Raw genomic sequence first — 12,386 nt, forward strand, 5'->3', positions numbered from 1 at the left:
AGCCACACCCACCATGCCCACCAAGCCACAAACAAAGAAACAAACAAACAAACAAACAAATCCCACTCATAGTTACTACTGTTGAACACGGTACTGAGGAAGCTGGGCTTTGCTTTGATATCATTTTATATTGCATCTCTTGCTGAATTCTGTTTTTTTCTGATATATGACCTTTGTCCTACATATCTGCTGTACTCTTAGCATTCTTAAAGTGCTGAGAGCTGGGCAAAAGGATCTTTCCGTTTTCACACCTCTGTTTCCTCTGTGCCCGGGTGGGGTGCATCTCCTGCTTGAACGCGTAACCACGAAATGTACTCAGGAAGGAGCCACCTGCTCTCAAGGCATATAGCTCCATGCAGGAACCCACAATCTAACCGCAAGTGCCTCTTTGCTGTACATTCTGTACATTCTGTATCTCCTACATTGTATAACCTCTTTTTACTTTCTGTATAAGGAAGCGTTGACAACTAGTATCTGATTGGCTGATGCTGTGTGTTTTTTGTACTCCTTTGGAAATGTATAAAGAGCCCTGAAAAGCAATCCACGTCGTTCAGACATTGCTTTTATATTCTTCTGAACCTGATGCATGCACCAAATAAACCTGTATCCTGTATCCTGTATCCTCCTGTGGTCTCTGGTCCCTTATTGGCATCAAACATCTGTGTTTCTGCAACATTTTCTGGCGACCACGAAGGGACTAGACGGGACTTTGGATCCCTCTGGACGCCCACCTCAGTGGCGTCTGCCCCAGGTGTGAAAGAGGAACAGTCCAGGCGCCATCGGAAATCTTTCTCCGAGGACCTTCCTGTTGACACCAGGGCAGCCACGCTGACGGTTTGCGATCCAAGAACCACTCAAGAGAGGAAACCAGAGATCAGGACATCTGTACGCCGGCCTGGAAGAGTAACCGAGTCTCCAAGATAAAAGGCAAGTTCTAAGGCGAGGCCTCTGTAGTAGACACTTTTTAGAGACTGGTACGAGTCTATCTTCTCCCTATGTAGAGGGACAGAGGCGAGGACTGATCACCCTCGTTTTGGCTCGTTCTTCACTGAGGGACCCCCAAGGTGGGTGGCCTGTGTTTTCTGAGAGAAAACGTTGTGTGTGTGATTGCCTACCGCGGTTCCCACAGGTGGCTGTGAGCTCCAGGACCTTGGGCCGGTAGAGATTGTGTGAAGTGAATAAAATTCCTTTTGTGTCTCAAGGGAAGGACCCCTTACCTCCCTTGTATACTCCCTCCCCTTTTCTGTCTGGTGCCCCGGGTGGAATATGGGAGGGAAACCAAGTGTGCCCAAGACCCCCCTTGAGTGTGTAATGAAACATTTCAACCAGGTCTATAATAATCAAACTCGAGAGTATAGTATAAAATGACCTGTGTACGTCAGAATGGCCCTCTTTTAACTTGGGATGGCCTGATATAGGAACCTTCGATATTCCCACTAGACTTGTATTTGATCCTGCCTTGGGCCATCCTGACCAAGAGCCATACATTGATATTTGGTTGAAACTAGCTCAAAATCCACCTCCATGGGTCACCAAATGTAGGACCCAACAGTGTAAAGTCCTGGCCATGGTCCCCATTCCTTCAGGGGCCACGCTCAGGAGAAGGACCCCTAGGAGAGGGGGAGGTAACTCATCCCCTCCCTGGCGGCCCCAGAGAAGTTCACATTGTTCCATCTCCCACACCAAAAGGGGCAAAGGACTCAGTCAGCCCCCCCCACGGAGATGGAAAAAATAAAAAAAAACCCCGTACTCTTTAGTTGCTCGGAGGAGGTGCCCCAGCCCCCACCATATGTTCTTGTGCCCTATGGCCAGATACAGGCACAATCAGCCCTACAGGATTCCCTTACCTTAGGGACTGGGAGGATAACCCCACTGGATGCCCCCCCTCTACGTGAGGGAGCCCCCGCTCCTTCACCCGCTTCGGGGGGGGGACTGGGATCCCCGGTCTCCCAAATAGACCCTAATGAAACCAACGCTGACAGGTTTGCCCGTTATGACACCCTCCTCCAGCAATGCCCGGATACAAAGAGATCTCCTGGGTCTCTCGCAACCATTCAATCCCCATCTGCACCTGAAGCCCCCTCCTCAGGGTCCACTCCTCAACTGGAGACCCCACCAGGCCCCAGTGGACGAATGGCCAACCTGTCTTTGCCAGATCCAGTAAGTGAAGGACCCATTGCAGAACGCACCAGAGCAAAAACCACATCAGTGTCCTTCACAGCCCCACTTCGCAGAGTGGATCAAATTGTCATTGATCCAGATGATTTCACAAAAACCTCAAGAATGCCCCTATTCCAACATGTTCCTTTCACCACCTCCGATCTTTTGAATTGGAAATTGCACTATGGCCCATATAGTGAAAAACCCTTAGAAGTTGCAAGCCTCTTGAAAACCATTATGGATGCCTAAAATCTCAATTGGATGGACTTGCAACACCTAATGGGAACCCTGTTTAAATCGGAGGAAAGAAAAAAAAAATCCTAAAACCAGATGCCCCCCCCAGGTTTAGACCTAGAGACATGTGGGTCAGAAGTTCCCTGCAGAGGACCCCCAGTGGGACCCCTATGTAGAGGGTAACCTTGACAAGATCAAGGACTACCAAATCCTTTTGATGAAAGCAGTGTGACAAGCAGGGAAACCCACCATTAACATGTCTAAGCCATCCCTTATTCTCCAAACCCCGATGGAAGTCACCCGGGCCCTACTAAACCTCATCATTCCGAGGTATGGGCTGCCTTCAAGAATTTCCTCAGACAACGGTCCAGAATTTATCCATAAGGGCACCCAGAAAATTGCTTCGATGCTTGGCATCACTTGGAAGCTTCACGTAGTTTTCATGCACCCCCCAGTGGTCGCGTGGAGAGAGTTAACAGGACTGTTAAAGATACATTAGCCAAAATATGTCAGAAAACTCAGCTTCCAATGGCCCTTTTTGCTGTGACATGTGCCCCTCAAAAGAACATACATGTTTCCCCTTATGAATTACTGTATGGGAGGGTACCCAATCTTTTACCCCCCACGATCCAATATTCCACTCATGTGGCAGATTCCCTTAAATTTAAACAGCTATAGACACTAAATGCCACTGTTAATGAACTCCAGGATTATGTGTTACAATGCAGACCTTACATTCTTGTCAACATTATACCTGGCCAAGAGGTGTGGGTGAAAGACTAGAACAGGGAAGTTCTCAGGCCCACATGGAAAGGGCAATATACTGTGGTCATGATCTCCCCTCTTGCTGTCGAGGTTGATTCCATCAAATCTTGGATTAATTGGACGAGGATCAAGCTTGCAATCCCCACCACATGGAAGGAATTGCCTCACCCCACAGATCCTTTCAAACTCATGCTGAAGAAGCAGAGGAGAGCCCTCCCTCCAGGAGACCCACCGGAAGCGGTCCCTCAACGGACGGACGGCTCGAAGAAGCCCCCCCTGCAGGCGCGGCTCCGGAAGCCCGCGTCCATCGCACGGGCAACGATCCAGGAGTAACCCCTGTAGCCGCGGCTCCGGAAGCCCGCGTCCATCGCACGGGCAATGGTTTGCCAGCAACTCCAGCAGCGGCCTTACCCGCCACCCCAGGTGCCGCTAAACCTATTACCCCCCCCCCAAAGTTGTGGTGGAAGTTGCAGTCTCTCCAGGACCCCTACCTCCTGGATGTCCCCCGATTGCATCAAAACTGTTTACGTTATAGTGATTCCTCTTTTGCTTCAGTTTCTGGCCTTTCCCTACTTCCTCTTCTTGGTGAGTACTCAGCGCCCTCTCTTCCACCGCCAGGGTCCCCATGGTTGATTGTCCTATTATGGAGTCTGGAAGTTACTTGCATACCACCCTCCGCCGTTTGGCTTATCTCCGTAAAACCCTTGTGTTGGTATTGGGCGTGCTCATTTTCTTCCTATTGATAAGTGTTTCTATTAATTCTATGTATGCCTACCGTATTTTTCGTGCAAAGGGAGAGTCAGATGGGCCTTTGGATTCCGTTGCCATATGCGAAGACACGGATCCCAATTTTGATCCCACCCCCTCGGTGGAGCCCTCTGCTTTGGCACTTACACCTTTACAGGTTACAGCAGTGTCAAACCCCCCATGCATGAAGTGTATGCGAGGCCCCCCTGGTAAAAAGCAGACCCCACCCTCAGACCCCCCCAACTGCACTGAGGTTGGACTGCCCCCTTGTTGGCATGATGGTCGCAAATTCTATCAGTGTAAGACTGGGAGTACTATTAGATGTTATCTCACTCAACCCCCCCTTTTACTGGCTCCCAAGCCCCTCTCTAAGGGGGGGCACTCCATTCCTGACACCTGTCCTCTATGTTTTCCTAAGGGTGATACTGTGTACTATTATGCTGGGGAGCCTCCATCCTGTACCCCCTTGGATTTTCTCCCATGCCAGCACATTGGGGATACTCTTTGTCACTGTAATGGAACTCAGGGCTTCTTGTGCCGCCTTCATGAATTGCAGCCCCGCGCTCCGATAATCCCTTTACGGGCCCCTGACGGCGGCCCTAAGACCCTCTCTCGTAGTAAAAGGGCTTTGCGGGACAAGGCACGCTCTCCTTCAGCCTGCCTCCCCTGTATTCAAACTACCCGCACAGACAATTTTCTTGCCCGCACTCATGTTTACCATACGGCTACTCCTCCGTCTTGTGAAACTTTTAATCTTCCCCCTTGCACCGTGAATGCCACTACCTACCAGCGATGCAATGGGTCTCGGGGTATTCTGTGCTATGACCCTAAACAGGCCACTAAAATAACTGAATATCATGTTATTCTCCGCCACATTACATACGGTCGGAGAGAGGAGATTCGCCGTACCTCTATTCCCACTCTCAATTTCCCTGTTAATTTTACTTTTGATGCCTGCTATTATATTGACCGCAATGCCCACCCCAAGGCGGGTGTGGCAGCCTGAGTTGGGAGCGCTCCTATTCATCCCAACATAAATATGTTTGCCATTGTTCCCAATGGGGTGACTGCCATGTGATTGGCCACAACTACTTTCCCTATTGGTCTTGCGTTACGTTTGCTACATGGACCCCTGGCACTATGGGTGGGATGAAGTTCTCCTTATCTTGTGGGTGTTTCCCCGAACTTCAAAAGTGGCCAGTGTAACCCTGTCACTCTTTCTTTCACTCCGGTTGTGGTCCCACAAGCTCCTATGTTTTTTGGAATGCAAATAGATGGCCAGGGATATGACCCCTCCCTGATTCTGTCCTTGGAAATCACGGCCCAGACCCGGACAGTAGGACGGAAAAAGAGCCTCTTTTGGTCCTACTATCAGGAAATGGATAAACTACATACATGGGCAGCCCCCCCCCCCTGCTGTAACCAATACTTTTGTACAACTTGCACAAGATGTGGCACGCACCCTTCAGGTTAAGAACTGTTTTGTCTGTGGGGGAACTAACATGGGTGAGAAATGGCCTTGGGAAGCACTTGAGTTGAATTATACCATTGTTCATGACATGGAGCTGGCCGGTAACCTGACAGCTGCTGCGGGGAAGGAGGGGACTTGGGCTCTGTCTTCTAATTTGGTGGGCAATGTCTGTTATACCCGTAACCACACCGCTGGCTGTGCCCACGTTGGAAACCTGCATTGCCTGTCCACGTGGAACAATGCGGCCTGGTGGTCTGGCAAGGGTCTGCAGCCAACCCACATGGCCCGGGCGTTGCAAAACGTTAGCCTCCTGAACCCGTATATTTTGGACCCCCAAAACACCAAATTGCTTTGGCTTGCTCCGGATGGCATGTATTGGATTTGTGGGAAGTATGCTTATGCCCAACTCCCACTCAACTGGTGTGGCTCTTGTGTCCTTGCTGTTATTCGCCCTGGGTTTTTTTTCTGCTCCCCCTGAAGCAAAGATTAGTTCTTGGGGTGCCTGTATATGATGAAATTGGCAATGTTTGCTCTAAAAGATCCCTCATTAGTGACCTTAAGATCGGGAACTGGAAGGATGATGAATGGCCCCCCGAACGTATTGTAAAGGTTTATGGCCCGGCCACCTGGGCTGAGGATGGTACCTTTGGTTATCGCACCCCCATTTATATGCTTAACCGTCTCATCCGCCTCCAGGCTGTGGTGGAAATTGTCACTAACGAGACGGTCCGTGGTCTTGCCCACTTGGCCTCGGAGGGTGTTAAAACACGCACTCATATCATGCAAAACAGACTGGCTTTGGACTATCTTTTAGCCAAGGAAGGGGGTGTGTGTGGGAAGTTTAATTTGTCTAACTGCTGCATCGAGATTGATAACAGTGGGGAGGTCATTAAGGAAATCACCGATCGCATGGTCAAGATTGCACATGTTCCAGTGCAGACTTGGAGGGGTCTGGACCTCTCTCATGCCGTCGTTGGATGGCTTCCTTCTTTACCCGGTATCAAATATGTTTTGGCTTGTGTTGTTTTTCTGGTGGCTGGCTGTGTTATTGTCCCCTTTGTGCTTCCTCTTCTTATGAAACCTTTTCATAGCTGTTTCGCTGGTGGCGGACAAACAGTCCTCCGAGAAGATTTTGGCTCTGTGGCACCTGCAATTGCTAAACAACTGCAGGGGAGGAAATGAGGAAGGGGAACCTGTCACTCAGGACCCCGATAGTGAGGAGCCAATATACGAAGTTCTCCTGCCACTCCAGCCCCAGCCCCTCCAACACCTTCAACCCCCTTCCAGTAACATGGTTGAAACCCCATCCGAATAAACTTTATTTCGGTTGGAGTTCCAAGAGGGGGGAAATGAGGAAGCTGGGCTTTGCTTTGATATCATTTTATATTGCATCTCTTGCTGAATTCTGTTTTTTTCTGATATATGACCTTTGTCCTACATATCTGCTGTACTCTTAGCATTCTTAAAGTGCTGAGAGCTGGGCAAAAGGATCTTTCCGTTTTCACACCTCTGTTTCCTCTGTGCCCGGGTGGGGTGCATCTCCTGCTTGAACGCGTAACCACGAAATGTACTCAGGAAGGAGCCACCTGCTCTCAAGGCATATAGCTCCATGCAGGAACCCACAATCTAACCGCAAGTGCCTCTTTGCTGTACATTCTGTACATTCTGTATCTCCTACATTGTATAACCTCTTTTTACTTTCTGTATAAGGAAGCGTTGACAACTAGTATCTGATTGGCTGATGCTGTGTGTTTTTTGTACTCCTTTGGAAATGTATAAAGAGCCCTGAAAAGCAATCCACGTCGTTCAGACATTGCTTTTATATTCTTCTGAACCTGATGCATGCACCAAATAAACCTGTATCCTGTATCCTGTATCCTCCTGTGGTCTCTGGTCCCTTATTGGCATCAAACATCTGTGTTTCTGCAACAGTACCACATATACTTATAATGCACTAATAATTTCTCCCCCTTGCAAAATAGACCCACAATTATAAACATATATCTGCAACCACTTGATTTGTTATCTAATCTATTGTACATCTTGATCTTGCCCACCAAGCCCACCAAGCCCACCAAGCCCAGCAGTAAAAAAAAAAAGAATCTCACCACTCATCAGAAAGTGGTACAGTAAAGTATTAAACATTAAATGTTGCACATTTCCCAATAGGAAATGGGAAAAGAAAGACTGAGGCTCATCCCTGAAATAAATTCTAATACAGTGTGTAATTGAAACGACCATAATAGCATGAGCAAGGTTTGAAAAATCTGGGAAAGCTATCTGTTTGGCTTCAAACAAGAATACTGCACCTACAACTAAGACTTTTTACTCATAGACTTTGGTACTTGGGTATTTTCTATCCCCATCAGTCTCTGGAACGTGCACTGAAGCATGTTAAACTGAACTCTTTATAGAAGAGTTACAGCTTGGCAACGATTTTCATAGTTGATAAATCATGCACTACATTTTTTCGCTTCCTGGCATTTAAATCAATCCAGACCCTTAGGATTATAATGGAACTAGCTACTTTCGTGAGTTAGAAAAAATGCAAACAACTTCATATATTTATCAGTGCATCCCTGTTGCTTTGTGAACATGCACACAAAAATCTTGCTAGGATTGGCATTTCATAAATACAGCAATCTTATCTCACTTGCTAAAATATCTCCAACCCCCCCCCACCCCCATCCCGGATTCTTCTATATTGCATTGACTTGCAAGAATGTGTGGATTTTATGTACATTTCCCCTGCATTTTATGCATATTTTTCCTAATGTAAACAAATCACTTCTGGAGCACTCCTAGATCCTCTGTACATTGCTGTTAAATCAGGTCACCCTAGTTTCTTACCTTTTTGCCACAGTTCACATGGATTAGATCCAATGCTCAATGATTTTGTGCTCTGAGGTATTTCGCAATTAGCTCCTTATCATCTACAGTTGGGGTCTCAAAACCGGGCCACTTTAAGACTTGTGGACTTCAACTCCCAGAATTCCTCAGCCAGCAAAGCTCAACATCTCACCTCAGCAAAACTGGTTGCCAAATTCTGGGGGTTGAAGTCCACAAGTCTTAAAGTGGCCCGGGTTTGAGACCTCTGTTCTACAGATTTGATAAGTATGCCTTCCATTGCATTTCTAGGCTATTTCTTGTTCTAGGCTATATATCATGATTCATAACAAAGGTATCTTTTCTTTTATGTACACTGAGAGCACATGCACCAAAGACAAATTCCTTGTGTGTCCAATCACACTTGGCCAATAAAGAATTCCATTCTATTCACCTAGGTGTTGAGTAACAGGAGGCCAAGGATAGAGTCCTGGGGAATTTCATTTAATTCTTCCCATCGGGATAATACAGAACTACTCACAAGCTCCATTTGGATGTGATTGTTCAACGAGTTAAAAATCTAACTGACCACTGTATCATCTGGCCCTCGTTTATCCTTTCTGTCCACAAAAAATATCATGAACATCCTTGACAAATACTTTTCTGAGATCAAAGTATATTACATTGCATCCTCAGTCTTTTAAACTATTCATGTTTTATGAATAAAGGAAAGACCAGAACAGTATTCCTCTGCTTTGAAGATATGTGGACTTCAATTCCCAGAGTTGAACTGAATACATCTTCAGGTTGGAATAGAAAGACAACAAACCACTAACAATCACAGGTAGCTTCTGGTAACATTCTTTTTAAAATATTCATAACCACACTGCCTGACAATTTATTCAGCAGAGATGCTAAATAATAGGTGCATATTTTCTCTGGTGCTCCCTCTACCATTTTGGATATTGGTTGTTGCTCTTATCCAGTCTTCCAGCACCAACAGGAGTTTTCTAAGATCACAATCAGTCGGCTGGAGTTCGTGTGTAATGCAGTTTTTAATTTCATGCTCGCCAGGACCGGCCATCCGTCTTTAACTATCTGCAGATACGCTATAAGATATTCCTGTGTTGAGGAAATAATAGCCTGGCTGTTGCAAGCCAAATGTTTCAAGCTGTAAAGCATTGAAGATCACACTGTGTCTTGAAGTGCTATGTTAGAGATGAAAAGTCAGTTTGATGAGACTTTTTCAACCAGTAGGGAAGCATGAAAGGAAGCCAGAAGAGATTAGGATCCCACTTATCAATCCTTCCTGAGTCCAACTCAAGGCATTTTCATTCTGCAAAGTTCTCTGCCAGTGCTGCTGGAAGCAGTCAGCAGTGGTGATTTTCCAGCAGAAAATAAGTGAATTACTGCGTGTGTATGAACGCTGTATTTTTCTAAAGGTACATTTTAACCGGGAGAGGGGGAAAAAAGGAATAGAGCATGCAGGGTAAAATAAAAAGCCTCAATTAGACCACACCTAGAGTACTGCAACCAGTTTTGGTCACCACACTACAAAAAAAACCACACATTGAAACTCTAGAGAAAGTGCAGAAGAGAACAACCAGGATGATAAGGGGGCTTGAAACTAAAAATACAAAGAGAGGTTGCAGGAACTGAGCATGGCCAGTTTGGCAAAGGGAAGAACCAGGGGTGACATGATAGCAGTGTTCCTATACTTAAGGGGCTGCCACAGAGAGGAGGGGGTCAGGCTGTTTCCCAAGGCACCAGAAAGCCAGACAAGGAATAACAGAGGGAAGCTGACCAAAGAGAGATTCAACCTGGAAATAAGGAGGAACTTTCTGACAGTCAGAGTGACCAACTTGCCTGGGAAGGTTGTGGGAGCTCCAACACTAAAGACTTTCAAGGGGAGATTGGACTGCCATTTGTCTGAAATGGGGCAGGGCAGTTATTAAGTCGGAGACACCGCAAGGTAATTAACTGCGGTTTATTGAAGTCAGACATAGAAACAACTAGTACAAGCAATACACAGAACTGAGGAGAGCCTGAGCTATATGACAGCTCATTTATACTCCAGCCCATAATAACATAACCAATATGTTAGTATAGGGGTTTTTCTTAAATTTATAATATTTTAATTAATTGGATTAATGTATTGGATTGTCTTTTCACTTGTTGTGAGCCGCCCCGAGTTTTCGGAGAGGGGCGGCATACAAATCCAAATAATAAATAAATAAATAAATAAATAAACACGCAACAAAGTTCCTGCCAAGATTTGTCTCTACCCAGTGACAGGAATGCCCAATGGCAGTTCCTTTACTAGTCACTGGGCAGAGACATAACAGCAGTGATGGCGAACCTTTTTTTCCTCAAGTGCCGAAAGAGTGTGGGCGTGTGCTAGCGTCCATGCATGAGTGCCCACACCCATAATTCAATGCCTGGGGAGGGCAAAAACGGCTTCTCTCACTCCCCAGAGCCTCTCTGGAGGCTGGAAACGGCCTGTTTCCCAATTTCTGGTGGGCCCGGTAGGCTCATGTTTCACCCTCCCCTGGCTCCAAAGTTGTCTCTGGAGCCGGGAGAGGGTAAAAAAGCCCTCCCCCATCCCCCAGGAAGTTCTCTGGAAGCCAAAAACGCCCCTCCCAGAGCCTCTGTGTGAGCCAAAAATCAGCTGACCAGCACACACATGCACATTGGAGCTGAACTAGGGCAATGGCCTGTGTGTCAGCAGATATGGCTCTGCGTACCACCTGTGGCATCTGTGCCATAGGTTCGCAATCACTGGTGTAGGGACCCCTGCTTGAGTGGGCGGTGGGGGAGGTTGGACTAGATGACCTACAAGGTCCCTTCCAATTCTAATAATAATCTAATCTAATCTAAAAAGAGGACAGTCTGGATATCTTTGCTTGTTTGAAGAGTTGTTATAACCTAGTAAAGCATTCCTCATTTTTTTTTTTTTAATTTACTAATCTGGACTTCATAGTTTATAAACAAAAGGGAGGATTCCTCCTAATTCGGACTGGATCGCCTGAACCAATAGCAACCCACTGGTGAAGTCACAATGGCGTCATAGATCCAGTTCGGTAGGTTGCTGGTTTGTGGGTGCCACCATCTTTTTTTAAAAAATCCATTTTTTTTTACTATTTGGAAGTTTTTTTCTCTGCTGCTGCTTGAAAAAGGGTCTTTCCACCCACCTGGGTTTATATTTATCTTTATTCCTTTGCCTGAAGCCCAGCTGGTCAGCCCCTCAACTTGGTTTGGGCTGTTTATAGCTACTGAGCATGTGCAGAAGCAGAATTGCATGAAGGGACATGTGTGTGTATGTGTTTGTGTGTGTGTGTGTGTGTGTGTGAGAGAGAGAGAGAGAGAGAGAGAGAGAGAACTTAGTGTGAGCGTGCGCATGAAACATCGTGTTGCAAACAAGTGGTGAAGTTAAGTGGGACCCACCCCTGTAAACAAGCATCTAGGGTTGCTTGAAGCTTAAGGTGCAGAAAAGGAAAAAAAACACAGATCAGAGATGTAGATTGTAGAGTTCAAAAGAAGCAAAAATCCAGACTTGTTGCCTTATGAGAACATAAGTGAGCTTCCTTATCTCTGCTTGTGGTATATGTTTTCATGCTTCCTAAGGGAGTTTGGAAAGCATTAAGAAATGGAATTTATTTCTGCTATTTCTGCTTAATGTGCCTTGCAAATCATATAGGATGAATAAGGGATGAATCATTGCAATTGCACGACAAGGTGACAACTAACATTAATGTAAGATATATCTCAGGAGTTCATGTCTCGGGAGCAATGATATATATGGATAAGCACCCAGGATGCAAGAATACACAAAATGCCCTTTTCCATTTAAGATAGCTGCACTTCAACCTAAAAAAAATATCCTTGGGGATTAGAGATGGAAGAGAATCTTGAATCAATTTGCATTTGGAGATCAATGTAATAGATTTACCCTTCCTAAATCAATATGGAACTGGGACCCAATTATCCTATGATATTAACACTTCTCAGAATCTTGCAGTAGTACAATCTCCCACATTACAAAATAATGTGAGAAATGTGTATTTCAGGTGGTGGTGGGGATATGCATATGTAAAATACCTTTAAGGGAAAAGCCTCACTAAATTAGCAAATAATCAGACCATATCCCATGGAAGTACTCTTCAAACCTTGTGTGTGGGTGTGG

General features: G+C 46.1%; 1 protein-coding gene across 3 annotated transcripts in view; it reads right to left on the bottom strand.

Moving 5' to 3' along the window:
- The window catches only part of CPNE5 (copine 5), a 197,778-nt gene that overhangs the window by 74,081 nt on the left and 111,311 nt on the right, over positions 1-12,386 (bottom strand). The gene's annotated exons all lie outside the window — the stretch shown is intronic.

The sequence above is a fragment of the Erythrolamprus reginae genome, chromosome 3, assembly GCF_031021105.1.
Source record: "Erythrolamprus reginae isolate rEryReg1 chromosome 3, rEryReg1.hap1, whole genome shotgun sequence".
Lineage (NCBI taxonomy): Eukaryota > Metazoa > Chordata > Lepidosauria > Squamata > Dipsadidae > Erythrolamprus > Erythrolamprus reginae.